Source organism: Anser cygnoides, chromosome 2 (genome assembly GCF_040182565.1).
Source record: "Anser cygnoides isolate HZ-2024a breed goose chromosome 2, Taihu_goose_T2T_genome, whole genome shotgun sequence".
Classification (NCBI taxonomy): Eukaryota; Metazoa; Chordata; class Aves; order Anseriformes; family Anatidae; genus Anser; species Anser cygnoides.
Window position 1 is genome coordinate 108956576 of NC_089874.1, and position 26417 is coordinate 108982992.

The 26417-nt window shown below is 38.7% G+C and overlaps 1 long non-coding RNA gene across 9 annotated transcripts in view; it reads right to left on the reverse strand.

Moving 5' to 3' along the window:
- Positions 1 to 1561: 1561 nt before the first annotated feature.
- LOC106034909 (uncharacterized) overlaps positions 1562 to 26417 on the reverse strand; it is a 31855-nt gene continuing 6999 nt past the window's right edge. For 6 of the 9 annotated variants that reach the window (XR_007168444.2, XR_001206403.3, XR_007168442.2 and 3 more), the window contains 2 exons: positions 25615 to 25734; positions 21410 to 23576 (listed from right to left, as the gene is read on the reverse strand). This is a non-coding gene — a long non-coding RNA (uncharacterized lncRNA). Of the gene's footprint in view, positions 4339 to 9704; positions 9821 to 21409; positions 23577 to 25614; positions 25735 to 26417 lie in introns of those variants that run through there. The other 3 variants (XR_010829606.1, XR_007168441.2, XR_007168443.2) reach the window with 3 other exon arrangements.

A 26417-nucleotide genomic window follows, 5' to 3' on the forward strand; every position in this document is an offset into this window, starting at 1 on the left:
CCTTTTGTAAAGGCATTATCAACAGTGTTTGCAATGTTTCTGGCCTGTATCATAGGGACCAAAACGAACCAAAAATAGCTCACAGTGTCATCATTCGTATCTTCTGTTTTCATCTCTGGGAACAAATACACTAATTAGTAAATTTTAGGGTATGAAAGCTGATCGAGTCTTTCTCCTCAACAAATTCTGTGATTTTTTTTCGGCTCTATTGTGGTTTGGGAAGTGATTGAGCAAGTATTTGGAGTGGGATGTTGAAAATCACTCAGCATTTGCCTGACTCATGGGAGATTCACCTTTGGCTCCAACAGCAGGAAAATGCTGATCATTCTGGAAAATTCCAAACCTAAAGGCTTTTTCAGATATGTTGTTTAAAATGATCCTGTGAACAGGAGCTTATGTTTCAGTGTATTGTTTTACTCCAATGGCAAAATAAAGCAAGCTTTTGCAGTTTTAGCATGATTGTTTTTCTGTATGAGAACACTTTGCATTTCCAGAGATCCTTCCATCAAATAATCCTAACGGTAACAGCATAATCTTACAAATACACTATAAATGGCTAATTATTATTATATCTATGTTATGACTGGGGATGAAGTAAAACTAAAGGATCTATTTGAGTCAAATGAGTACTCAATAATAAACCCCAGAAATCTTTGTCTCCCTCCATCCTCCTTCAATCTGCTACTCTATACTTCCGGAAAGCAGTGTCACGAACTATTTAACAGTCTTGGAAGCAGATAAAAAAATAATAAAAAAGTAGAGATTATGAAAATCAGGGCTGCTTTTTCTGCACAGTTTCTCCATCAGAGAATAGCCAGATTAACTATCATTTATGGGAGAACATTGCATATACATCCTTCTGTAACAACACATGGTCTGAATGTTAATATCACAGCCTCAAAGCAACATGTTTAAATCTCAAAGCTAGACAGTACTCAGCCCAGCTTAAATGGTATTATGTGTCTCAACTATATATGTAAATATAATTTTAGCGATGTGGCTGAGATTCTTCCATTAGCACCACCTGGTGGGAAATGCACACTCCAGATAACATGATGGAGTTGCAATTCCCTTTCTGTGCATGTGGGTGCATGCACACACACATGCACTTGGTATGCAGAGTTAGATTTAGGGAAAAGTGAGCCCAGAGGGGAGGGAAAAAAAAAAAAAAAAGAGAGAGAGAGAATGAAAAAAGACTGGCAGACTTCATTTTTCTGTTCCTGTGTTTGCAGTGCAACAGCCAAACTAGTGCCTGCCGCAACATGTCTTTTCTTCTCTGTTGAAAAAATAGAAAGTTTACGGAAAGAAAAAAAAATACTTCTTTCAGTAGTTCCTCAGTAGTAGAGAGCAGTTAGTCAACAAGGCTGTGTTTGCCTCTTGTATTCCTAAGCAATATCTCTCTCAGAAAACAAGCTCTTGCCAGCTGCATTCACCCAAATGTTTTCAAAATGCTTTCCTTTGAAGTGAGGTATTTTGAGGTAATTTTATACATTGATTTCAGTGAGAATACTTTCAAAAGGGAAACATCATAACTTTATTTCAGAAAAAAAAAATCTAATTTTAAGATAATTTTGTTTTCATATTATTTGCATACTATTTCGTGACTTCTTAGACAAATCTTCCATTTATTACAGAAAAAAATAAAAAACTCTAAAACACTGTAAATTTAATGTTTTGAAATGTTTGCATTTGAAAACAAATGTTCACTTATTTATACATCCTCATTTTCTGTAGCAGTTTGTTTTGCATGAAGTCTTAAAACAATGTTTTCATTCTCAGACTAAAATGCATTTCCAAATATTGATGTATTTAACAAGATAAAAATGCATAATGTCAACCAGATCTTATTACCAACCAGCTCCTCCAGGAAGAATAACACAGTGAGTCTTTACCCCAACTGGCAAATAAAGGGCAACATCTGATCATACCAGTCCCAGCACAGCACATAATTAATATTGGCCTATGAATTCAGACTCTGAAGTGGGAGAAACATTTTAAACTTTTATGTTACACATGAGACTCCAACAGAGATGAAAAATTATGCTTTCATATATAGGAGAGAGAGATGCTGAGGAATTAATTGTGTGTGTAGTCCTTACTGGTAATCTAGTCTGCAAAGTGTCCTTGAGAGACTTTGATAATAGGCACTACAATAAGTTTTATTTTATTTATCCAAAATGCTATTATTGCTGTAATCAGCACAATGTTTTTAGACCAGTGTCTTGTGAAATAAATCCTCTTCAATGAATAAAATCTAGGAAAAAATTAAATAGGTAAAATATTAACTAGGTCTTTGTCCCCAAATGACAATAACTTTTTATTATCATTTTGTTTTTCCTACAACTATTGCCATCATTTGTTTATTCTGTTACTACAATGGTGTTCATTCTAAGCATGAGAGCTCTGTATTGTTTTGAAGTGTATTAATGGTGCTGGAAAATTGTGAACTTGCATGGTAAAATACACTGGAACTGATTTCCCATGGAAAATGGTTCATTCAAAAGCCTAAGTATGAAGGGGTTATGGGTTGGGAGGGGAGAAGAACATTTCATCATCAACTCACATGACTGCACTTCTGGTAGGATTATCCTGTGACTTTCAGTGTTGTTTTTCCAAAGACAGAGTGAAATAATTGGCTTAAACTTTTCAAACTTTTATTACTCTGATGCTCATCTAGAACTGGAGGAGAATCTCAGACAGACTATTGATTTTTGCATTATTTCCTTCAAATTACTACAATTTTCTGCACTATGTTGAACTTCCTGGTGACAGAGTAGGAAGTAAAAAATATATGACACAGTAAAAGAAATGACTGACTATACTCTGTTTTCCAGGCAAATAGGTACCTGAAGTTATTAGGTAGGTGTGAACAATTGTGTCGAAGCATCTGAAGATGTTCTCCTCACTGGCAATAAAGGGAGCCTTGAGAATCATCCTCCCTTAGACCCACATGTTTTAGATGGCCAGACTGCATTAGCCAAGCCATGCAGCCACCTGTGGCTGCAACTCCCATCCTTGAAGCAAGTAAAGCAAAAAGCTCAGAGTCAGAACTGAAGCACCCCATTTCCAACTCTGCCAGTAACCTGCTAAAATAATCCCATAATTATTACTCACTGGGGCTTTGGATAACCACTGCAAAGCCAATAAGGAACATACCATGGGATTATAATGATGTTTTTTTGGTAGTTATTTGACCCATGGATGAAGGATGAAGCCTGTGAGAGCAAAGCTGCATGGAGAAATATGCTTAGAGAGGCATCTCTTGCCTGTTTTAAGCCTCTATTCTCAGTTCTTGGACACTTACAATAATCCCTCACCTAAATTTCTAATTAAAAATACACATACATAAATAAATATATATACACACACGCTATACAGGACAGCATTTGGGAGAATGGTGCGCATTGTATTTGGTATATGTGAGTCACCAGGATGCAGACAGCACAGCCTTAGGGATATTTTTATTCTTGTTTCAATCAGCCCAGAGGTAGAGCTAAGAAAGAGTTTTGCTGTTCCTGGTTATATACGTTAACATATACCACATACACCAGACTGCAGCATGTGGTGGCGGAAGAGCCACTCTGAGCAAGGAGACAAAAAGAATAAGGATAAAAGTATTATCAAGGCTTTTAAAATAAAACTTCTAAAGCACCTTTAAATTGTAACATCTTGAGCAAAGAAAAGCCTGAATTATGTAAAAGCAGGCAGGGAGCCAACATCTGGCAGTAATAAGATTGTTTTGTAAGCAAGCAGTTTTCTACACAGCACGCAGCTCTTGGTCCACATTAGAGCAAATAATGAATCTGTGAAGATGTGCATGGTCTCTGGCTGCCAGAAGGATACCCTAGGCTTTGAGTGATTTTTTTTCGTGTCATTTGATCTCCTAAAACAGCCAGCTGAGAAGAGTTATATTCCCCTTGCCAGGAACCTCGAAAGAATTGTTCAAACCATATACTCATTCCTGCTGAATTGGAAACAAATGCCATAGCTTCATTGTTGGACTTTGAAATCGAACTCTCTCCAGCTCTTCCCAACGTTCCTGGGAGGAAACAAAACTCCTTCCTGTGTCTGCCACTTTTGTCTCTGTGGAGGGACCTCCTTCCCTCCGCTCCCCTTACTCCTTCTCATCCTTTCTCTCCTCCTCCCGCGATTGCAATCTCTCATTCCAGAAAGCCACATCACAGGCATGTCCCATGTGTTAACTATCTTCTGTTTGCTGCCATTAGACTCTGCCATCGCCTGTAGAAATGGAGTTGCTTAATTAGGTCCAGAGAGCTGGAGAACAAGGCCAGTCAGGGTGGCACCCGGCCAGCTGCTTCATTCCCTGCTCCTTCCCACCTGTAAAACCCAGAGCACAGTTGAGTAGGCTAGGGTCTTAAACCGGGCCTTGTACAAAGAGACTTTCTTGCAAAGCTTGCTGGACTGCTACTCTGACCCCCGTCCCCCCTTCTCTCTAAATAAAATAAAATAAAAATAATTAATAATAATAACAATAATAAAAAAACAACACAGAAAACCCTATGTTTGCCAGGTCTCAGAACACCAAGGCTCCAAAAGCCTAGAGTGCACTCAAAGAAGGGTAAGCAGCCACCGAGAGTTGCTCTCCAAACCATGAAGGGCATTGACAATCACAGCCACTCATCAGCATGAGGCAGCATGTTAGGAAAAAAGGGCTTGGAGGCTGTCCTCCCAGTGCTCAGAGCTGTGTCTGGGTATGATTTAGATTTTATTCCAGCCTTCATAAGAAACAGTCACTTCCTGTTAAGTCAAGAACAGTTGAACTTCATCTCAGATATTTAACTCTTGGAGTATCTTTGCTGACAGTGAAGCATGCATGTGTGCTTCTTTTCAAACTGTCTGGCTGCCCTCCTCCTTCCTCCCCACCTCCCACATAGGGCATCAGAGAACATCCAGAGATTTATCACTTCAAAGCTATTTCACTGCAAATCATACACTCACCTGCTGAATAATTAATTCATTTTATTAAAAATCATTTCCTCGATCTTCTTACTTGATTTCTAGTTTTTATTTCCTAGAGTGATTATGCCAGAGATCCAAGCTAAGCTGTAAATCACCACTGCTGCATACCAGCAGAAGTTTGGGCCAGAGAATGTACAGCCGCCAGCTATTAGCCAGCATAGCTTAGGCTTTCATAAATTTGCTCAGTAATATATATTGATCCAACATACAAGCATTAAAATGATGAATTTGAATCAAAAAAAAAAAAAAAGATTTCCCAGGTATTATTTTAATAATCAATTTGTTCTTAACTGCTCTAAAAAAATCTATATACTATGCTGAGAATCAATGAGATTATTTACAGCATATATTCCAGCCAACCCTGATGAAGCAATGCCATCAGGTTCTCCTTGAAAATTTAGTGCAAAAAAGGAAGGAAAGAAAAGGCTACCATTCATACATTGCTTGTCTTTTTTGCACCTGGAAGCATGCGGGTTTCTTCTGAATGACAAAGTATATCAGAGTCCTTTGTGTTTCAAAAGTCACTCACCCTGGAGTATACAGAATGGAAGTGCTGCTACAGCTAGCTGAAAGTTAGCAGGTTATGGGTACAAATGGAGAACCACGTCTGTATAGGAGACTTTAAAAGTCTCCTGTACAAAATATAGGAGGAGTTTTCTTCTAGACAGAGAAGCTATGTCCAGAAGAAGAAATAAGTGGAAGCACAAAATACCCAAGTCTGTAGATTAGTTTTTATCCTATTATTTACAGTTTTATAAAAAATTATCCATAGTTTTTTCTCTCTCTCATCTACGTATGCCTGCAGAGCAGTGTACCTCAGTTTGCACGCTGCCAGCCCTCGCAGTGACAGCTCGATGCGTGCTCACAAGCAGCACCTGGCCCTTAGGAAGGGCCTCAAGAGGAAGCGACAGAAGAGGCCTTCCTCTCCCACTTCAAAACAAAGCTTCACCAAGCAGAAAATTCCTGGAAGCTACATTCTTATGTCCAAGGACAGATTTCTTCAGAGGAAGTTGAAGTGAGGGGAAGATCAAAGACCAGATAGGAAGAAGCAGGTTGTAGCAATGGAAGACTCAATCATCAGGCAAATAAACAACAGGGTGCATGACCCTGGAGAGGGCCACAGGGGAGCTTGCATTACAAGCAGAAAGGTGGTGGATTTCACCGGAAACCTGAACAGGGTCTGAGGAAGCATGGGAAAAGACATGTGGTGGTGATCTGCTGGAATATCAGTGGCACAGGCAACAGATGGACACCCTGGAGGTAACGTTCACGTTCACCAAAGGGAATCTACAGACTGAGATTTCTACAGTCTGTTAGCTAAGGGTGGCAGAGGAAACTGACTATAGGATAAGGAGAGTCCTTGCATGAATAAATTAACTGAAAATAGGAAACAGGGTATGAGTAGTCAGTTTTCACAACAGAGGGAGGGAGGTCACCAGTTCAGTTTTACTGGCACTGGTGCTGAGAAATGAGCTATTTAATATATTCAGGCATTATTAGAAAAATGGATAAGGCATGAGGTAAAGACTGCTGATGACACTAAGTTATGCAGAAGACTAAGAACGTGATCAGACTGTGAATTATTACAGAAGGGCCCGATGAGACTGAATGGCTGGGCAATAAAACAGCAGCTGAAATTCATTGTGCATAAACATAAAGTGATGCATGTGGGGAAAAACAATCCTAGCTCTGCATAGACAGCGATGGTTTCTGAGCTAACAGTTACCACTGGAGCAAGACCTTGGTGTTATGATAGATGGTTCCATAAAAGCGTAGTGAAAATGTCAAGAGTAATCAGAAAAAGAAAAGAGAACAAAGCAAAATTATTTTGGTGCAGTTGTATCAAGCCATGGTTCTCATATACCTTTCAGATTGCATGCCATCCTTTTGGAGAGGAGGAGAACACAGTTTAAACTGGAAACTGTTCAAAGAGGTGCAGGGAAGCTGACAAGGGGTGTGGAAGGGCTTCCATATGATGAACAAGCCAGGAGTCTGAGCCTCTTTGTTCTGGAAGAGGGAGGACTTAGAGCATCTCTAGCCAAGGACTACGAAATCACAAAGGGTGTGGAAAGGCTGGAGGCAGATCTACAGTCCACTCTGTCCCAGGCACAAGCAACATGTGCTCAGATGAAGCTAGTAGGAACCAAGTTCAAACAGTCAGGTGATGGCTTTTCATGCAGCCAGTGGTAAGGCCGTCATTGTTGAAGGATGTTGTGAATGCAAGCTTGCACAAGTTCATGGGAAGAAGGGGCCAAAAAGATCCATGCAGAGCTACTAAACAGACAAATCGTGACATGATCAGTAGGTCCTTGAGCTGGAAATAGAGGCTGGGATCAGATTTGGTGGTGGGGAAGTAATATTAAAAATATTTGGCCTGTGCGTACTCATCCTGGTTTTCCTGTTTATTGTCAGTGATAGAGACAGCACTGGGGGAGACAGACCTTTGTCCCGTCTGGTACTGCCATTCTTCAGAGTTACAGTGGTCTCTTAGATCCAGTCAGACTGGTCTCCCCTCTGAAATATACTGTTTTTCTTCTCAACCAGAAAAGCAAATCAGGGGCAGGAAGAGAGAGTTACTGGAGAAAGATGTCATTAGTCATCTTACCCCACACACCATCACTCATGACTTGAAGTGACCTAAAGTTTTCAACAACAGATTCAAATATTAACCCAATTTGTTTTCCTCAATAGCATTCCTATACTTTCTGAGCTCATTTTATACACATATTTTGAGCGAAACAGGAGGAAAATGGTGTGCACCCAGAAAATTAAATGCAGATTTGTGATAGCTCATATCAACAGTTGATTTCATGAGCGAAATGAGGATGATCACAGAATGGAAGTGTACCTTTAATTCACAACAGAATAAAAACATCTTGGTCTTCATATTTTACATATTCTGCTAAGAATGTACATTTTTCCACAATTAACTTATAATAGCAAACATATTTTTAAAGAACAAAACTAAAATGTGTTGACAACATTGAGGCCAAAGAAAAGGTGGGGAGCAGAAGGGGTAAAACCCATTAAAAATAATTCCTGCATACTATTTTGCCCAGATTAACCCTCGTAAGAGAAAAAAACCAATAATAATAATGAATATGTAAATATTATTACTGAACACTGGAAGATTTCCATTCAGTTCACAACAGAGTGAATGCTAGCTTACCAGTGATTACACTACTGACTCCATGAGCCTGGCTGCCTGTGACCACAGTGACCTGCAGAAGAGTCACCACTTCATTGTTTTAAGTTTCTGTTAACCCTCTCATAGCTCAGCTAATATCAAGTGGGGATCAGATCCAAGACATTGTAAAACCATCCCACACACCTTGATTTTAATATATATTAATATTTCTCATAGAAATAGCTCGAATTCTGAAATAGCAGGAGGTGTTATTTTACCCACAATGTAACTCCTTCTGTGAGTTTATCATTATCATGGGAAATTATGGACTTAAATAATTGGTAATCAATTACTTAAGTAATTAAGTAATCAACACATTTCAGCTAAAAAGTAGCCAAAAGAGGAAAGATTATTACTGCATCTGCTGTGATGAACAGATATTAGCACTGACTTCTAATGACAGTGTAAGCTAGTCTAGAGACTTAATGAAAACCCTCATTCATTTCAAAGTCCAGTTTATAACAAACTTTGAAACAAAATTAAGAGGCTTTGTAATCATAAGATAACTTTGTGGGATCATGGAATAAAACATGCTTGCTCTGACTGCTCCAATTCTGTAGCTTTTGTGCAGGCCTGTGTCATGTGTTGTGCTGGGAAAGGGGTGGTTGCTCAAGGCAGATGGCAATACCTTTTAATCTGAATGAGAAAGTAATTAAGTATCTCATTTTTTTTGTTTCTTTTTTTTTGTGTATAATATATTCCCCTCAGATGGGCAGAGTTTCGCTGCTGTAGGTCATCAATGTGGATGAAAATTGGGAAATGAACAATAAAGACAAAACCCTCATCCTTCCCCAGTTTTGGTTGTGTCACTGTCCTAACATAATGATCTGTAGCAACAGTAAATGTACATATTAATAGTCTTACCATTACCTATATTACACTGATTTCAGATGCATTACTTCTCTTTACATCCTCAAAGCCTTCCAAACCTTAACTATGCCAACCAGTAAGTTTCTCTCTTCAATGTTCACCAGAGCTGGCTATGAGGGGTGCTGGACCCAAAATTTCTAATCAATAGAAAATTAGAAAAACTTTCTCAAAATCTTGGCTTGACAACAGAACAAGAAAATGAAATGCTGAAGCCACCCCTGGGAAAGAGGAATCGAGGAGGAGGAGGAGGAAGAAAAAAAGAAAACAAAAAAAAAAAGAAAGAATGAAAGAAAGCTCTAACATGTTTTTAGGAATATATTGTAATTAGTGGTTTTTCCAGGCTGCTATGCCCTTTCATGATTGTTCTCCCCCGCTGAGACATTCAGATGGTCTCTCTCCCTAAAAACATACACAAACATAGACAAAAACATAGACAACAGTCCATGGAGTCCCTAATGCTTTTATGGCATGGGATTAAAACCACATCAAACCATTAAGTAAGCAGCTCTTCAAGATGGGACTGGCATGGTCTGTCTTCTCGTGATTTGTGCAGGCCTCTTCTGCTCTGAGTCCTGGGAATTCAGCTCATCACCAGAGGATGATTGGAAGGTGGAAGAGGAGCTGCTAAACTTCTTTCCCTTTTCTTCCTTCCATGTAGTATCTCTCTCTTTGTCTTCCCTTCTCAAGCTCGCTGCAGCTCCTTGTCTGATTAATTAGATCTCCTTAAGGTATGTGATTCACATAATAATTGTGGACTGCTATAACACCCTCTGCCAAAAGACACTGAAAGAAGGTATGGGATAAAGGCAATGCAACCCAGGGAAGAAACTATGAAAAACAATATTAGTAAACAAAGATTCATCTGAGTTCAATGTATGAAATTAGGCAATCAGACCTAGACTAAAATCCCTTCCAAATCATCTCCAAATCTTAACTGAAGGATGATAAATAAGTGGAATCAGGACACAAATCACCCAAACGAGACCAATGTTGTTGTACTGATGGAAGAAAGATATAAAGTAAACTTGGAATCATCCAAGAGGCAAATAAAAAGTGGATGCCTCAGCTACAGAATCCCTCTGGATTAAAAGGTGCCTGGGAAATTCTAAGGCCCGTTACAAAAGTTGTGAGGGGAAACCCAAGGTAATAATCACAAGAGATTTCAGTTACTTCCTTGCAAACCAGAAGAGTGACACAACGGGTTGTGGGACTAAAAGTTAATCAACTGTTTTTATTTTTACATGGTATAAATGGCTGCCTCATGAAGCAACCGGTCAAAGACCTGAAAGAAGAAAAAATTTCATTTCTTGACCTAGTTCTAAGAAATCCATTGGCTCAAAATTTATCACAACATACTCAAATTCAAGATCCATGTAGGAATAAGGGGAAAAATCCACTGTAGTATCATCTAAGAAACTACATAAAAGTAAGAGATGTTAGTTAAAGGAAAATAAGATAAGTTGCCAAAAGGTTAAAGCAGCTGAAGTCAGCTAGGAGACCATCTAAAAATATTTTACTAGTGTTTCAAAGTAAATGCGTACCACCTCTTTAAAAGTTTCATATGGGGACAGAAAAAAAAATCTAGCATTGATAAATGCCAGGCTAAAGAAGGCTCTTACAAGTAGAAAGACATAAATGAGAAGCAGAGGTCATGTCCAAGTGAAGAACATATAGTGTACAAAAGTTTGTATGTGAAATGCAAAAACATTATAAATCAGAAAACATTTTGAAGAACATCTTGCCACAGGCATCCCAATTAATCACAAAAGTCTTGCAAACACAAAAGCAGCAAGAGCTTTGTCAGAATCTGTGTTACTAACACATGACAGAGATATAAAAGGAGAGTTCAAGGAAGATAAGACTGTATCAGAAAAGTGAAATTACTGATTTGTGCTGGTGTTTATAATGAAAAAGCTCAGAGAACATTTTTTGTGTGAAACAAGATTGAAATATCTGTTTTTTGTTTTGTTCTCTTGTTGTTTGGGGGTGTGGGGGGGATTATATTAGGTAAATAAAACAGCAGCAAATCTCCAAGATCAGATGCCACTCACCCAGCAGTCCTAGAGGAACCAATGTACAAAATCCTAACTATGCCTTTTATCACTTCAATGACTTCTAAGAGCTTCCAGCCTAGAAAAATGGAAGGCTGCACAAGTGACAAAACTTACTGAACAGGTCTCAGGAGCAAGGACATACTCAAGATCATTAGTCAAGCTTCTGTGTCAGGTAGATTGCTTGGAACATTCATAGTAGGTATACCCATAAATATCTCATAACAGAGAAGAAACAAGTAGACTTTATAGAGGGCTGTCATACCTCCTAGATGCATTGCACTTCTCTGAATACACCAATAAACATGTGAATGGGATGATTCACTTGCTAATATATTTGGATTCCCAATAGGCTTTAGCAGATTGGGAGACATAAAGAAGCTATAAGGAAGCTAGGCTGTCATGGAAAGAGGAGAAAGATATATTTAACTATTAAATAGTAACTTTAAAAAAGGAAAGAAACAACCAGCTCTCAAAGAAGTATCTGCTCCATTAACTTCATTTCTCAACCTAGCCATAACAGATCTGTAACAGAGGCTGAATAGTGAACAGAGATTGTTCGTAACACAAAATTTCTGATTCATATAAATTAAAATGTACTGCAGAAAGTTACAAAAACATCTCTGAATGACTGGACAATAAGATGTCAGGTAGTAATTCACACCATTAAATGTAGACTAACACATACCAGTTAGAATAACCTTAACTATATAAGGAGAATGGTAAGGTTTATGTCAATTATCATTCAAGATAGATCAGGGAAACTGGGAATATATAACAAAAGCAGACCTTTAAAAAAAATAACATATTAGAAGCTACCAATCTTATAGGAAAAGAATAGAGAAATTAAAAAATAAAATATTATCATGTTTTTAGTATCATAAATCTGTGATGGGTCTGCCCCTTGAATGGCATGGGCAGACCTGGTCACTGAAAGAAGATATATTAGAACAGAGAAGGTAAAGAAAAAAGCAATAGGATAGGGAGAGTTATAGAGTCATTCCATGAGGGGAAAAAAAATGAAATTAGCCAGATCTCCTCAGGCTGAAAAAGAGGCAATAAGTGACAGACATGATAGAGATCTGCAGTTTCTGAAGGGCATGGAGAATGTGAACAGCGAAATATTAAACTTCACACGATGCCACCAGACAACAGATTTAACACAAGCTGCTGAAAGTCCTTTTTCACACAGTAGATGACAAAATCACAGGACTGTTTACAACATACTATTACAGGGGCTAAAAGCAAAAGGGGCCCAAAAGCAGACAAATATGCAGAGAAGTCCATCAAAGATGTTTAAACACAACAGTAAAGGAGCCTCCAGCTCAAGAAGGACTTTAATGACAGTTTTCCAGAAGCCATGAAAATAAAATATGGGAAAATATTGCTGCTTAACTGCCCTACTAGTACATTTTTCCACTGGCACCTGGTACTGGCCATCATCAGGGAGAGGACAATATTCTCTTTCCACTAGCCCACTGTAATGGTATTTATGCTGAAGAGCAGATTTTCACCAGCATGTGCGTGGCACGTTTTTTCCACTGACGTAGTCCAGGTATACTGCATAGCTGGTCAGTGCAGGGTCACGGCACATTTTCAGCTCTCTACTTGGTGATTCTGGTCAGGTACAAGTACAAGTCCCTTTCCAGACATAAACATAAATTAAACGTGACCACAAGATATCCCTGGAGGAGCTACTGAAATAAGGGGAGGAGAAAGGGTAAAAAGAAATTAAAATAGCATACAATCAAACAGCAACCAAGCTCTTCCAAGCGTATTTTTCATCCACTGTTTATCCAGATCTCACACTAGCCTGAGAGTATATCGTATGATTTGGGCCATGTTGAACTGGCACTGGGAACACACCAAACCTGACTTAGGCCCAATACGTACGTGAAATTACAAAAGCTCTTAAGAATTATATAAAGACTCTCCAAAGCTTTAAAAATATTGCATATTTCTTCTTTCAGGAAAGGTAAGAGTGTGACAAGAACCAGTTTTCTTCAGTGATTCTATTTTTCATCTTGCTAAAACCAGGAAAATACAAAGCATTTCTTTGTTTTTCTCAGCTGTTCCATTAATTATCAGATAACTTGTTCCGTATCTCCTTTTTACGGCCTAATAAGTGGAGTTCCCCAAGTGAGACCACAGTATCAACGGTTCCTCATTGCAATGTGTTACATTGCACACACTATATTCCAAAGAAAAAGCGCTTTAAAAAAAGTCTCAGAATATTACTACAGGCAGTGCTTGACACTGTTGACACGGTCTCCATGATAAAATGAATACCAGTGTGGAAAATATTAGCCGTAAGTTATCACTTAAACAGCATCTCTTCACATTAAATTACAAATGCAAGAAAGGCTCAGTCAGTTATAATAGCTTTATACTTGCTGGCACCACAATGTCATCTTTTCAACAAAATGGCCACCAGATCAACATACTGCAAAAACAATCTATTTTGATCAGCATCAATGACTTTTGTTTTAGAATGGACAGAATTTCTACTGCGCAGCTTGAAGGCAGTTGGAAGTAGGGCCTCTCAGGTCACAGCATTGCTAATTTTGTCTACACCAAAAAATTGCAATAGAGGTTTCTACTGCCATAATGTGAACCCTAACTTGCATTTGTAAAGTGTTTCTGAGCTATTGGAAAGGCACAATCTAAATGCAAATTAATCTCTCAGTATAATTTGGACCACTCCAGAGCATTATCTATGTAAACAACTAGATTTTTATAGGGTTTTGAAGTTGCTTGTGAAGATAAATATCTCTGAAAATGAACAGACCCTACCACAGAAAATTTACTAAGGGAAAAATTGCAGCAGCCTTTTGGGGAACATTCTTAAGGGAGTATGTCATACACTAGGAAATCCATTCTGGATAATGCTATAAAATTGCTCACCTTACTTCATATGCCAAATTCTTCTCTATTGAATAACAATTTATGGTACACTGCAGTGTCTGCCAGAAACTGCTGAATGAAAGCCACAGCTGTGTCCATTATTGGGCAGAAACTACAGTGTTGTCTGATGCATTTATTCATTGCATGAATGAATTCCCTGTAAGCTTTTTCAATAACTATCTGGGCACTATATAGAAATGTCTTTATCACTTTTTGAGTGGTCTCCAAGGGCTGTTCCTGGTGACAAGCTTACTTTCCATACAGACAACAAATATGGGAGCAAAAGTCAAATGCGTGATCTGAAGATTTTTCCTGGAACCATGGAAAGACCACGTGCTTGAGGACATCTAGAGAGCCAGAATGCTGCTAATAGACTCTTTGGCAGCATAATATATGGTTAAACACATCAGCTGGTCTGTCCCCAGCTTTCCTATAAAGCATTTTGTGTAAAGATGTGGATCAACCTGGAGCTTATCGCGTTCTGACCCATTCATAAAACTGTACAGAGTGGAGAGTGCTCAATAGGGATGCAGTAGACATAGCCTAAGAGCACCATCACGTCACTCTCAAACTGAATGGTATCCTACCTTGTTAAGGAACATGATTCCTCATCTTTGAGAATCCAAAAGCAACAAGAGAAAAATCAAAACAACAAAATTTTAGATGCATGTTTGCCAGAAAGTATCAGACACATTTCAAATGTTTCAGTTCAAGCTGACAATAAAAAGATCACAAATTTTCAAATTATACCAAAAGCAGAATGTATAAGAAATTCATATTTCCAGATTATTCAGTGCCCTGTTCAAATATTTGCCTAAAATGCTAGCTGTCACTTTTGCATTTGCTCAGCTCCATAGGTCGCGTATACCCTTTGCTCCACAAAGAGGGGTGGGCTGAACATAAGTAACTTCAGTTAGGCTATTCAAAAATAAATTTAAAAAAAAAAAAGGAAGAAAAATGTGGCTTGGTGTAAGAGATAAGGCATACATGTTGGCATTTGAATCCAAAAGTGCTAAAACTTCAGTCCTGAATAGAACTGGGATAGATTAAATCACACTGGGAATATTTTATCACGGTTTTCAAGAAACACTTATTTTTAAGAAAAAGCTAGAGCTGATGCAATTGTATGATCCAGGCTTCACAGCAATTATCAACTTATGAATCCAGCTTTGATTAAAGAAGAAATCAAACACATCATAGGGAAGATTTCAAACAGTTCGTTATTATACCCCAGCTAATCACTTTTAACATTTCTTACATTTGGGGAAACAGTGAAAAGCTGCAAACACTTACAGGAGCAGTATAAGGACACGTTCAACACACAATGAAGGGAAAGTCAGAAGGGCCATGGTGAGACAGGGCAGTTCTTGGGACCGGGCCCTTTCCCTGCTTGCCCTCTGGCTACCCCAGACCTGCAGCATCCCTTCCTGGGCAGCAGCAGCAGATGGCTCATGCACATCTGCATTCATCAACACCCTTCTTACCCCATTCTTAACACAGCATTTGAAGAGGATATTTCCATTCATTCCCTAAATAGTTGTCTCTCAAGTGCACTATGTACAATACAGGCCTTAACAGAGGAAAATAAAGAATAATAATAATAAAACAAAAATACCACTGTGAGCCACTCCACTGATTTAGAGTTGTGTCTCTCATGATGATGACCCAGGTTTGTGGATGGCCCCAGGGTTGCAGTTGCATAGCTTATAAGACTCAAAACCTACAGTCAGCTCCCTCACTTTACCCTCCACCTCAGGAGCTGGGAATAGGGACCAGTCTCCTCATATCTGTCGTGTTTCCAGTTGTCTATGTCCCTAAGGGAACTGCTGAGAGGAACGCAATCAAAGGCGGTGTCTGCTCAACACGTGAAAACGCTGCTCCCCCCAAAACCATAATGTGCAGTCTCCATACCTAGACGTTTTCAAGACCATATGCCTGAGAAACCAGAACTGACCTCAGATCTGACCTGGCTTTAGGCAGCAAGCGGGGGTTGAAACCAACCTGAATTATCCGCTGGCATTACAATTAACTGCAGGCAGTTCTGTCATGCTACTTTCAGATTTGTTAATGAAGGAGATTCTGCAGAACGAGGCTGGCAATTCAGCACTGTTCACCTCATTTTGGAGGTAACTATTGTAACTTAAAACCTGAAAACTGAATAATTGATAGAATGATAGAATTGTTAAGGTTGGAAGAGACCTTCAAGATCATCTGGTCCAACCATCACCCTACCACCAATGTCACCCACTAGACCATGTCCCTAAGCACCACGTCCAACCTTTCCTTGAATACCCCCAGGGACGGTGACTCCACCACCTCCCTGGGCAACCCACTCCAATGCCTGACTGCTCTTTCTGAGAAGAAACGCCTCCTCATTTCCAACCTAAACCTCCCCTGGCACAACCTGAGACCATTTTATTTTTGATACTTGTCTGGACAGTTAGCTATCCAGAATACCAGCATCCCAGATACGTGGCCAGCATTAAAGTAGCACACATTCACGATCTCAACAAGCATTATTATAATGGAGAAATTTGCATAGCATTATCCAGACTTCTCCAGGGGAATATTACCAGGATGAATTAAAGGTGCTATTAATGTTCTAGATTCCTACACACACACACACACCAAGGCAAAATTTTTTTAAGCTAATGTAACTTTAAAAAAAATTAAGTTAAACCAAACAAAAATAAATTTAAATTATTAAATTGAAAAATAAATTGTTTTGTTTAACAAATTTTAACAATTTTAATAAGGGTTTTATTAAAGCCAGAGTTTCAATTGTCTTCTGAAGCACTGCATGATCATTTTGTAGGTTTTAATTTCTTCCTCCTCTTCCCCACCTCCCAGCAAAGAAAAATTAGTGAAGAATTTGTTTTACATACCAAATTTCTCATAAGCTTTCTATTATGTTTTTTCAATTCAACTCTCAGAATGCAGAGCTCTTAATTTCAGAATGAAATTAGATAGAACCAAAACCCACAGTCACTTAGAATACTTTCTGAACAGAGCTGGTGAGAACCCCAGTTATTCCATATCCATGTATATTCTCCCTCTCTTGATTCTTAGGAGTCTGAATCAAAATTCAGATTCAGTTTGGTCCAAAACTTTAGAAAAGGTTAAGATCAGTTTTGTTACTTGCGTGATCTCTATTTATGAGCACTGGATTTTGCAATCCTTGTTTACAAAACAATCAGAACATCTGGGATTACTGGAACTGAAACAAAAGGGATAGAGTTATAAAAAGGGGGGGGGGTGGGACGGTGCAGCATAAATAACAAGCCAGGTGCTTCTACAAATTCCCAATCAGAACTGTATAGCCTTTCAATAGAATCAAGAGGAATATAGCTAGTGCTAATAAAATTAAATAGGTATGTTCAAATTACGCTAAACGCTTCCTGACACTAAAAACATTTTGTTGTTGCTTTTGTTTTTAATGAATCTCACTAAACCCAGAAGTGATAAAATCACACTTAAATAACCAGAGAGAGTAAATTCAAAGCTTATGTTAGAACATTTGATCTAAACACCAAGCTTTCCGGAGTATGAACCAAGTTATATATATATGCGCTATATATACTTATATGTATATAAAATACTTCATATAAACACATATGTATATGTACATATATACATATAGGTAAAAACTCCAAATTTGTAAGTTCTTACAGACTTGTAGGTTCTACCTGCACAAGACTGATCATTTGCTGTTGACCACATTGTTTCATGTAACTCTTTATTCAGGAGAAGATGCCTTAGCATTACTAGTCATCCAAAGTGTAGGGCTATCAAACCAAGCAAGCATGAGTGGATGATACCAGTTTTAGTTTCCCAGCATTCTAAAGTTTGCATTGGCATCATTGAAAAAGATACCGGAGAAACAAAGTAAAGCCTCAGTACAAAAGGACTTTGCTATGCATGAAGCATGCAAAGAGTGCCAAGCATCATCAGTCATTTTCTCAAAATCTTTATCAAAATAAGCTTAGTTCCCAGACTCATACACAGACAATTTTTTTTTCCATTGGAGACCAGTTAGGAGGAGCAATGACTACAGTGATCCTTGTAAGAGTCTAGATTTTGGCTTTAGGAAAATAAGGACTCAGGCTGAGCATGCACTCCAAGGTCTCATTGCTTCAGTTCAGCCAGCAAAACAGAAAAGATGAGACAAATGAAAGATCTACTAGTACTTTAATTAAGCTGATGACTCAGGTATTTTCTCTTGTAATTGTAGACTGACCAGAACACTTTGCCAGAGGATTTCTAGCTGTTCCAACCTGCCTAACCCATCTGTAGTATTTATAATTATTTGTATGCATACAAAAGAAAACAATGAGATGCACACAAATCTGTCTTGCTCAGGTGAATCTCAAGGAGCACATCATAAAACAAATGTTCATCAGTTATAGAACTCTGTGGTTTTGTTACGAGTGTGTACTATTTCTAGGTGTCTGCCACCAAACCTGGGCTGTTGAAAAGCAAAAGAAACAAGAAGAGAAGAAAAAGAAAAAAAATATAGTGAACTAAAATACCCCCAGATATTGTTAAGTTTTCAAAACCTAATTCCAGATTTAAAATTAGTCTCCAAATGTCTCAGAAGCTTGAATCTTCTTGTTCTCTACATATTCCATCTAAGCGTTTGGTGTCCTTTTATGCCTTTCCCATAATTTCACAGGATCCTATAAAACACATAGCATTTCCAAAGCACTTGCATGTCACTGGACCAAACTCAAAAGTTCCTGCTGTTCTTGCTTGTCCAAAACATGCAATCTTAAAAGGAGTTTTGTTCAAAAACAGACTGAAGAGGGACCTGCAAATTCCACCCACCCAGCAGTTTCTCTGTGCTGAGCAGATAGGCAGCACAGCTGTCAATTTTTCAGATCTGTGGTCTGAGGCATGCAGCCTGGGAGCTACATATCTCAACACTCCATCCTGCTTTTCTATAAGAGATGAGAGAGGCTGGGAAGATAACATCACTTGAAAAATGACTAAAATTATTCCTCCACCCAGATGATTTATTTGAACTGATAGCGATATGTTTTTCTTCTACACTGTTGCAGTATTATGCTTCTGCAACACAATAATCTCAGCTCTGAGCGCTCCTGGAGCAACAGCAGTGCAGCTTCAAACCTGTAACTGTTTATCCTTATTGGCATATCATTTCGTCTGTTCTCCTCCATTATCACATGCATCTTGATTTCAGTCTCCCTGACAAATCAAACACATTTTAGTCTCAGACAGAAGAAGGATTTCTTAATGTTTCTGTTGCTCAGAGCACAGCTTGTAACGTAACCGTGTCTCGAGCATGCCATAAACGTGGAATCTCTCTCAAACTGTGGAGCAGAGCCAAGACGAGATCAGAGCCACAGCAGCAGACAATATTTTATGCTCCAATTATCTAATACTCGACATTTTCATTCTGGAAAATTTCTAATTCAACAGCTTATTAAATGAAAAGTTTGTTACACTGCAGACATTAATGAGGCTTCTTTTACAGAATATATTTGTAAGTATTGCAAGGAAGCTTAATTAACAACATCCTTCTCTAGTCTTTTGTTAAATTCCTTCTAATTTAATTTATATGTTAAAGAATATATTCACTTGTATGGTTCTACTAGTGAATTAGGCAAAGATGTCTGATTGCATGATAATTAGAGAGATAGTGACCCTTCAGTACCTTGGAATATGGTACTTTTGTATTTAAATTTTAAAGTTCCACAAAATCTTTCATAGATTAAGAAAACTTTAAAAAAATTAAGCAAAGATTTTAATCAAAGATGAGTGGTACTGAAATTCTGTTCAATGACCCCCTCTGTTTATGCTTTCAGCAGATGAAAACACTCAGCTGAAAAGTGTAAAGCGACATCTGAGCTGCATTTCTTTTTTGTTGTTCTGTTGGCTTTTTTTTGTCTGAATATCAGTGGAGATATGTAATGTTTATAACCAATGAACACAATAAACACATTTGTGGCACTTCAAGAAAATTCATAACATTAGAAGACGTATGTGTTGACAATTATACTAACAATAATATCTTAGGAAAGGCAGGTAAGTTCCACCACCGCTCTTCATTTTGCTCGAGGATACAGGAGTAGATGCAGAGCTGGGGGGGCAATGAAAATTAAGCCTCTTTACCTAATGGAGATACCTTTCTCCAGAATGTGAGATTGACAACAAAGGCCTGGTTTAGACATTTTGAATCAACCTCTTGGGGAATCTCATTTTCCACCAATGACTGAAGAAAACACAAGTCACCCTCCCTGGGCTGAAGCTAGTTTTTCTGTAAATATCTATCAAGATAATTATATAGACGATAGTCCAACAGAACAGAGTCTGGTATTAACTTTTCTATTGAACTTAGTGCTACAATACCTTAACATTTTCTAACTACTTAAGTGAAGATAATCTTATTTTAGTATCATATAAATCCAGGGGAATCTTGGCACTGTATTCAGTGCAAGGTAAAAGGGACCTATATCAGAGTAACAACGTTACTTAGGTTATTTCCCATATGAAAGTGAAACCTCAAAGTAAACCAAGTACCTGTGTACATTTATTTTAGTTACTCTATCTATGGGATATTATTAAAAAAGACTTTAAAGAAAATTTATGCAGTTTTACTGCAATTTCCTTTTTTACCCAACACTCACTTCCAAACCTTTTGAAATATATTATGTTCAATTAAATTCTTTACCATCTTGCTCCTTAAAATTAACTAGGACTGAATTTTCAGTGTTATGCCTGGCCCTACATTTAATTACCCACACTTATATTCTAAGACACCATGCTGATTTCTGCCTAGAGGAAATGACCTAGGATCATTGGAAGCATATGAAGTTCATTTTAAGATGGAGCAATAACTTATATTAGAGGATGTAAAAGGTCTTAACCTCCAGTCCTTCAACATACTGCAGCAAAAAGTTCCCCTTTTTTAATTAAAAAGAAAAAAATACCATCTGCAATGCATTTTTCCCCCAAAGTCACTTAACAGTCTTTAAAGAAAAAGTGTCTCCCTGGCTAAATGACTGTGCATAAGTGTGTATACATATATAGAAGGCATCTTTCAGCTTGGCTAGCTGGCTTTGCTGGTTGTTCTGGGCATTAAATTTCCTTTGTGTTGCAGCCTTTCAGAATGTTCTAAAGCACAATCTTTATTTCTGTTAATTTTTCACTAGAAATAAAATAAAAATAAAATAGGGGACACACAGACACACACACTTTCCCCAGTGTAAAGTCTTTCCAGATCTCCATCTTGCTTGAAATTCACTGCTAAAAATGTCTGACAGTTTCTGGAAGCACAGCTAGATTTGGTTGGCAGTTGCCAGTTCACAAAAACACGGTGCCTGCCTCTTCAAAACATAAATAAATGTGTGCAACCATCATACTAATTGTTTAGCGCTAGTCAGAGCATTGTGTTTGATTTTAGGGAACTAGTATAAGTTGGTTACTCAGAATATGAATTTTAGAAATGCTTCAGGAAATGAACAACAGACTTGCAGATCAATTTTGTCAAGTCATTATCATCTAATGAAATGCTGAGTTATTGACGCTTTCCGTTAAGAGCACTCTTTCTGGAATTTATACACTACTAACTCAGTAAGCTTGCAAGGACTGATCCTGACAGTGCTATAACCTTTCCTAAAACAGCAGACTGAGCTTTAGAGGCAGAGGCAATTGTATTTTGCCTTTGAATTATCAGGCCAGGATGTTCCAGCATAAATGATTATTGTAGGCAGGTTAGTCAAAGACTAAACCAAGGGGTATGCAAATACCTTGCAAAAAACATTGGCCTCTACTGAGAACATGTGATGGCAGCTCTGCAATGAGAAAATCCATAGGAACAAGTTAGAACTGTAAGTATATTAAATAGACTCCAAGAATACCTGGTCTCAAACAATGTAAGTCTTAAAAGATTAACAGCTACACCTTAATTTGGCCTTGCAAACATCTAAGTGGACATCACCAGAACAGGTTATCACAAGAACTACTGGAAGGAAGGGCTTTCTGGTTAAGTTTATCATGGACAAAAAATTCTTATTTGGACAGCTGCAAATTTCCAGCATTTCCTGATTTTACCTGGTCAGTGAAACAAAAATACAGAGGCCTGCAGCTGCATTAGACATCAACTGTTAAAGACTTATAAGCTTGTTAACATCAAGCTCTTTCCCCTGTTTCAATATCTAGAATTCCTGGCCTCACATCTTTTTTCCACTAATCCTCCAAAGCTGTCCCCCCATCTCAGACCTCTGTTCCTCCGTTGCTGTTCTCACTACTGTTCAGCATACAGAAGGAGAAAGACAAATGTCTGAAGCTCCTTCTACCTCTCTAGGGCTTCCTCAGCCAGCTCTGCTAGGCCCCATTGGCCCTGGGGCAGCAACCGCTCACGTTGGTTTCGTCCTGTGCAGGTACTCCAACACATGGAGTCATGGTCATGGGCCCACGTAATGTGGAATGTATCAAATGCCTTACCTTACCCATAAAATATGATGGGACAGAAAGAAGTTAAGATCAACTTGCCATTCAGCTACAGTCTAGACATAAAATCATTTTTAAGGATGGTCATTTCCTCCCTTGACAGGGGTATGTGAAACATAGTGGTTTAAATCTGAAAGAGTCCACCCTCTGCAGGAGTTTGTCCTGCATTCAAAATTTTGAAGAAGATACCACTGACTTCTTTTAATGTTTTCTTGCAAGTTTTGCACAAACTATTCTGACAGTGTTTTTACCAAAATCCTCCTGTCATCTCAAAACACACTTCAGGTCATTCTCCAAATATTTCCAGGCTTGCAAATCTCTCTTCAAGTCTGCTGCAAGTGCCAGCCTTTACCAAGTTTGTCACAGTGCTGGCTGAGAAAGATTATACAAACCAGCAAAAATGATTTCAAGTTTCAAAAGAATAATTTATGTCCAGTCCGTGGTTTGGACAAAGTTTCAGGTCAGATCTTTATTTTGCCTCCGCCAGTTCCCATATTGCAGTTTATGACGGAAACCTGAACCAAGGAATGCTCTTAGAGCAGCTACAACCAGTCTGGACACAAAACACTAAAATCAAACTCAGAGATTTGTTTGTTCAAGAGCACTGGCTGAGCACCTTTACCATGTGTTAAATACAAGTTATTTGAAAGGCATTCAAAAGCTAAATTGAGCTTAGTATTACCTTTTAAGTTTTATGGGTTGTGGAAATTTTCCCTGCTTAATTATCAAAGCATTTTATGGCCTTCTACAATCTCCAGGAAAAGAAGGACAGAACAGAGAGGTGGGGGAGGCATCCGGATGAAAGCCTGACCTCCAAAGCTCCTGGGGAAGCGTAGCGGTTGTTAGCCTCCAAAAGCAAAACAGCGACCGCCCTTTCCAGGAGAGCTAAAGGCTTTGAAATTGGAAGCTGAGATGCAACAGCTGGAGGGACCTGCATGGCACAGGCCTGTAGTGCCCGAGACAATGCACCAGCCACAGCTCCTCCGCAGTGGAGCACTCAGGAGGATGGCTGAGGCCTCCTGCTAGCCTCCTCTGATGGCAGCTCCTCCACTGCCTCATGGTCACCAAGAAAACAGGCATGCTGGCTTCAGATCACCGTGCTGTCTGGTCACCTAGTACAGAGCAACAGAACAAAGCAGCCTGTCTGTCTTATGAGCCTGGCTGAAACGCTAAGCACCAAAGAGGGAAAAAAACAATTTTAATCTAATTATGGCCCAGGTTATACCTTTAATAGCCAAGGTAAACAACGCCAAAAGGCACTGCTCTTCAGTCCCCATGGGCTAGGCTGAAGCAGCAAAACATCTGCAGAGCCTTTAGACCTGCCGGAAGCCACTGTCAAGGCCATGGAGAAGTGAACCAGGCTTTGCTAGAGGATCAGCCACACTCCAGGCAACTTGTTTCCTTTTCTGTGCCTTTCTTCACCCATTCTCCAACTACCTCAATTACTGTGACAGCAAAGAAGGACTCCGTCCCTTTGTGTTTGCACAGTCCAGTATTACAAGGCCCTGCTACCCAGCCCTCCACTTACAAATACTGCAGAATCAAATAATCGAAGAATAAACTCTTCTAATGCTTATCGAAATCCCATTACACTCCAGAGGGAATTTGGTACCTAAGCTTTTTGGAAATCCTGCTGGGAATTTAACTGGATGTTGTATAACTAAGGCTCCTTAAAAACATCATGACCTTACTAGCCTATCCTTTGAAGATTTTGGCATTCAATAGCAGTGACTATGAAAGACTTTACAGTGAACCATAAATTAATTTCCAAGTTACAGTAATAAGGGAGTGTCACATTTATTCAGACTGCTTCCTTCCTTTTTCTATCAGAAAAAGTTAAACACCAAGCACTGTAAATAACCTAGGCGCAGTTGCCAGCATCAAAGATTGGCCCAGGTTTTCAAACATTATTACAAGCTACTCGATGAGCTTCCTAATGCTGTTAGACAACCACCAACTCAACATTTTGGAAAGCACAGACTTGCTTAAGCACATATATTTCTTCCATAACACGTCTGAGTGGACAGTGGTTCTGACAGATGTATGTAATGCTGGTGTTGATCAGGTAGGACAGCAATACAGCCACTGCATTGCAGCCAGTTCACCCACCAACATGCATTTTGCACACAAGGCATAGGATTTACGTGTGCAAGAATTAGTGCAGTTTTAGGTGCTCAATAGGTGTCAGGTGCAGTTATTTACTGTATATCATCAGGAGCAGCACTCAAGAGCTTAATTAATACCCTCTGTACTCGTATTTCCCCACGTATGTCTGGTTTGTATCAAATCATGGTCCACTTCAAGCCAAGAAATTGAAGTGGCAGCAAGACATTTGCATTTTGGCTTCACAACAAAGATAGCCCACCACTCTGCAAGATCTAAATAAAAAGAGAAGGGATTTTCAAGCTGGCAAGAGTAACAGAGAATATGGCAGAGAAAGAAAAGCTATACAGAAAAACAATTATAAAAATTAACCTGAAGATGTCAAAGGATGCTTCTAATAAAATGTGCACATGACAACCAGGAGATAAATTTACAAAATATACTCTTAATTTTCACAAGGTATTTATACTGTCTGAAAACATTAAAATCTTGAGAAGTGAAACCCCCATCCCCTTAAAAAAAAAATCTGCCTAGCTACAGGCTTTTCCCAACACTTTCCTTCCACCTGCCTTCAGCCAGGCAAATAGGTTTGTGCCACATCACTGTGCTTTTACAAGAAACAGTCTGAGCAGCAAACTTCATGGTTTACTGAACCATCAGAAAAAGTGAATCAGCTTTGTGGATATGTCAGTTGCGCTGCCTCCTAGCACTGATGGGCACTTACTAAAGAGGAAAGGAAAATAGGAACGGCATGAACAGAAGGAAAGGGTCATATCCTGTAGGGTCTTTACTCCAGCCCTCCCTCCACTTAAGACACAGTCCAACTGAACTCAGGGAGACTTTTTATAAAGCAATGAGAAGGATTAAACCCTGTATCCAGCATCGTGAGAAGTACCTCAGCAGGACATCCCCTTAAAACTGAGAACTGACAGCAAAGGACAATACATTCAACCGCATGGACACCTCACTTAGACAACTCTAAGTCAGATAGCATTTACATTTAAAATGCCAATAAAAGATTCAGCCCACTGATTACAAGTGCTTCACCTGGACAAGGCAGCTCTTCCCTCCTCCTGAAAAGGTCAGACCATGATGAAAGGAGACAGTCTGTACTGTATGCCTTGAAGTGAGACGCCTTAGTAAGCGGATTTACCAGCTTGCACGCTTCTGAGAAAAAAAAAAAAATAGTGGCTATATCTATTAACAAGCAGGCCCAGAAAGCTTTCCTCTTCCCTCCCTGAGGAAAAGTGAAACCTTGGCAGCTAAAAATAAATAGAGATAAACAAATACCTGGAAAAATGAGAAATGACAACAGAACAGAAAAATAAGATAATTTTAGGTTTCTAAAGACTAAAGGAATGTACATGCCAGGTATAGAGGCTTCCTCTAAAGTCAGTCCCTGGGAGGTTAAGGCTATAAGTCTAGACAGAGGAACTCATCCTGCAGCCTAGGGCTATTTAAGTAAATATGAAGGTGGCAAAGTCCCAAATCAGAATTTCTAGCTAGTAAAAAAGCAGGGCTACACACCAGCTTCACATCAAAAAGAAACAAGCATTTTTGCTCAATAGTAGCAAGAAGGTACTAAAATAAATTAAAAGACAAGCTACCTCCAAGTTGGTAAAAATATGCAGAGAAAAAAACATAAGTCATTTTTATTTGCTTTGAAAAGGTTTGCACTCTTTTGATTTTTCTGCTTTAGAAGGGAAAAAAAAGTCTTATAAAAGTTAACAACTTTGTCTTTAATATGATATAGTCTTCTAATACTGAAACATACGGCTAATCTTATCACAAAATTGGCAAAAGGTATCTTAAGTCTTGGAGATACACTACTTTTAGTAATTCCTTGTGTT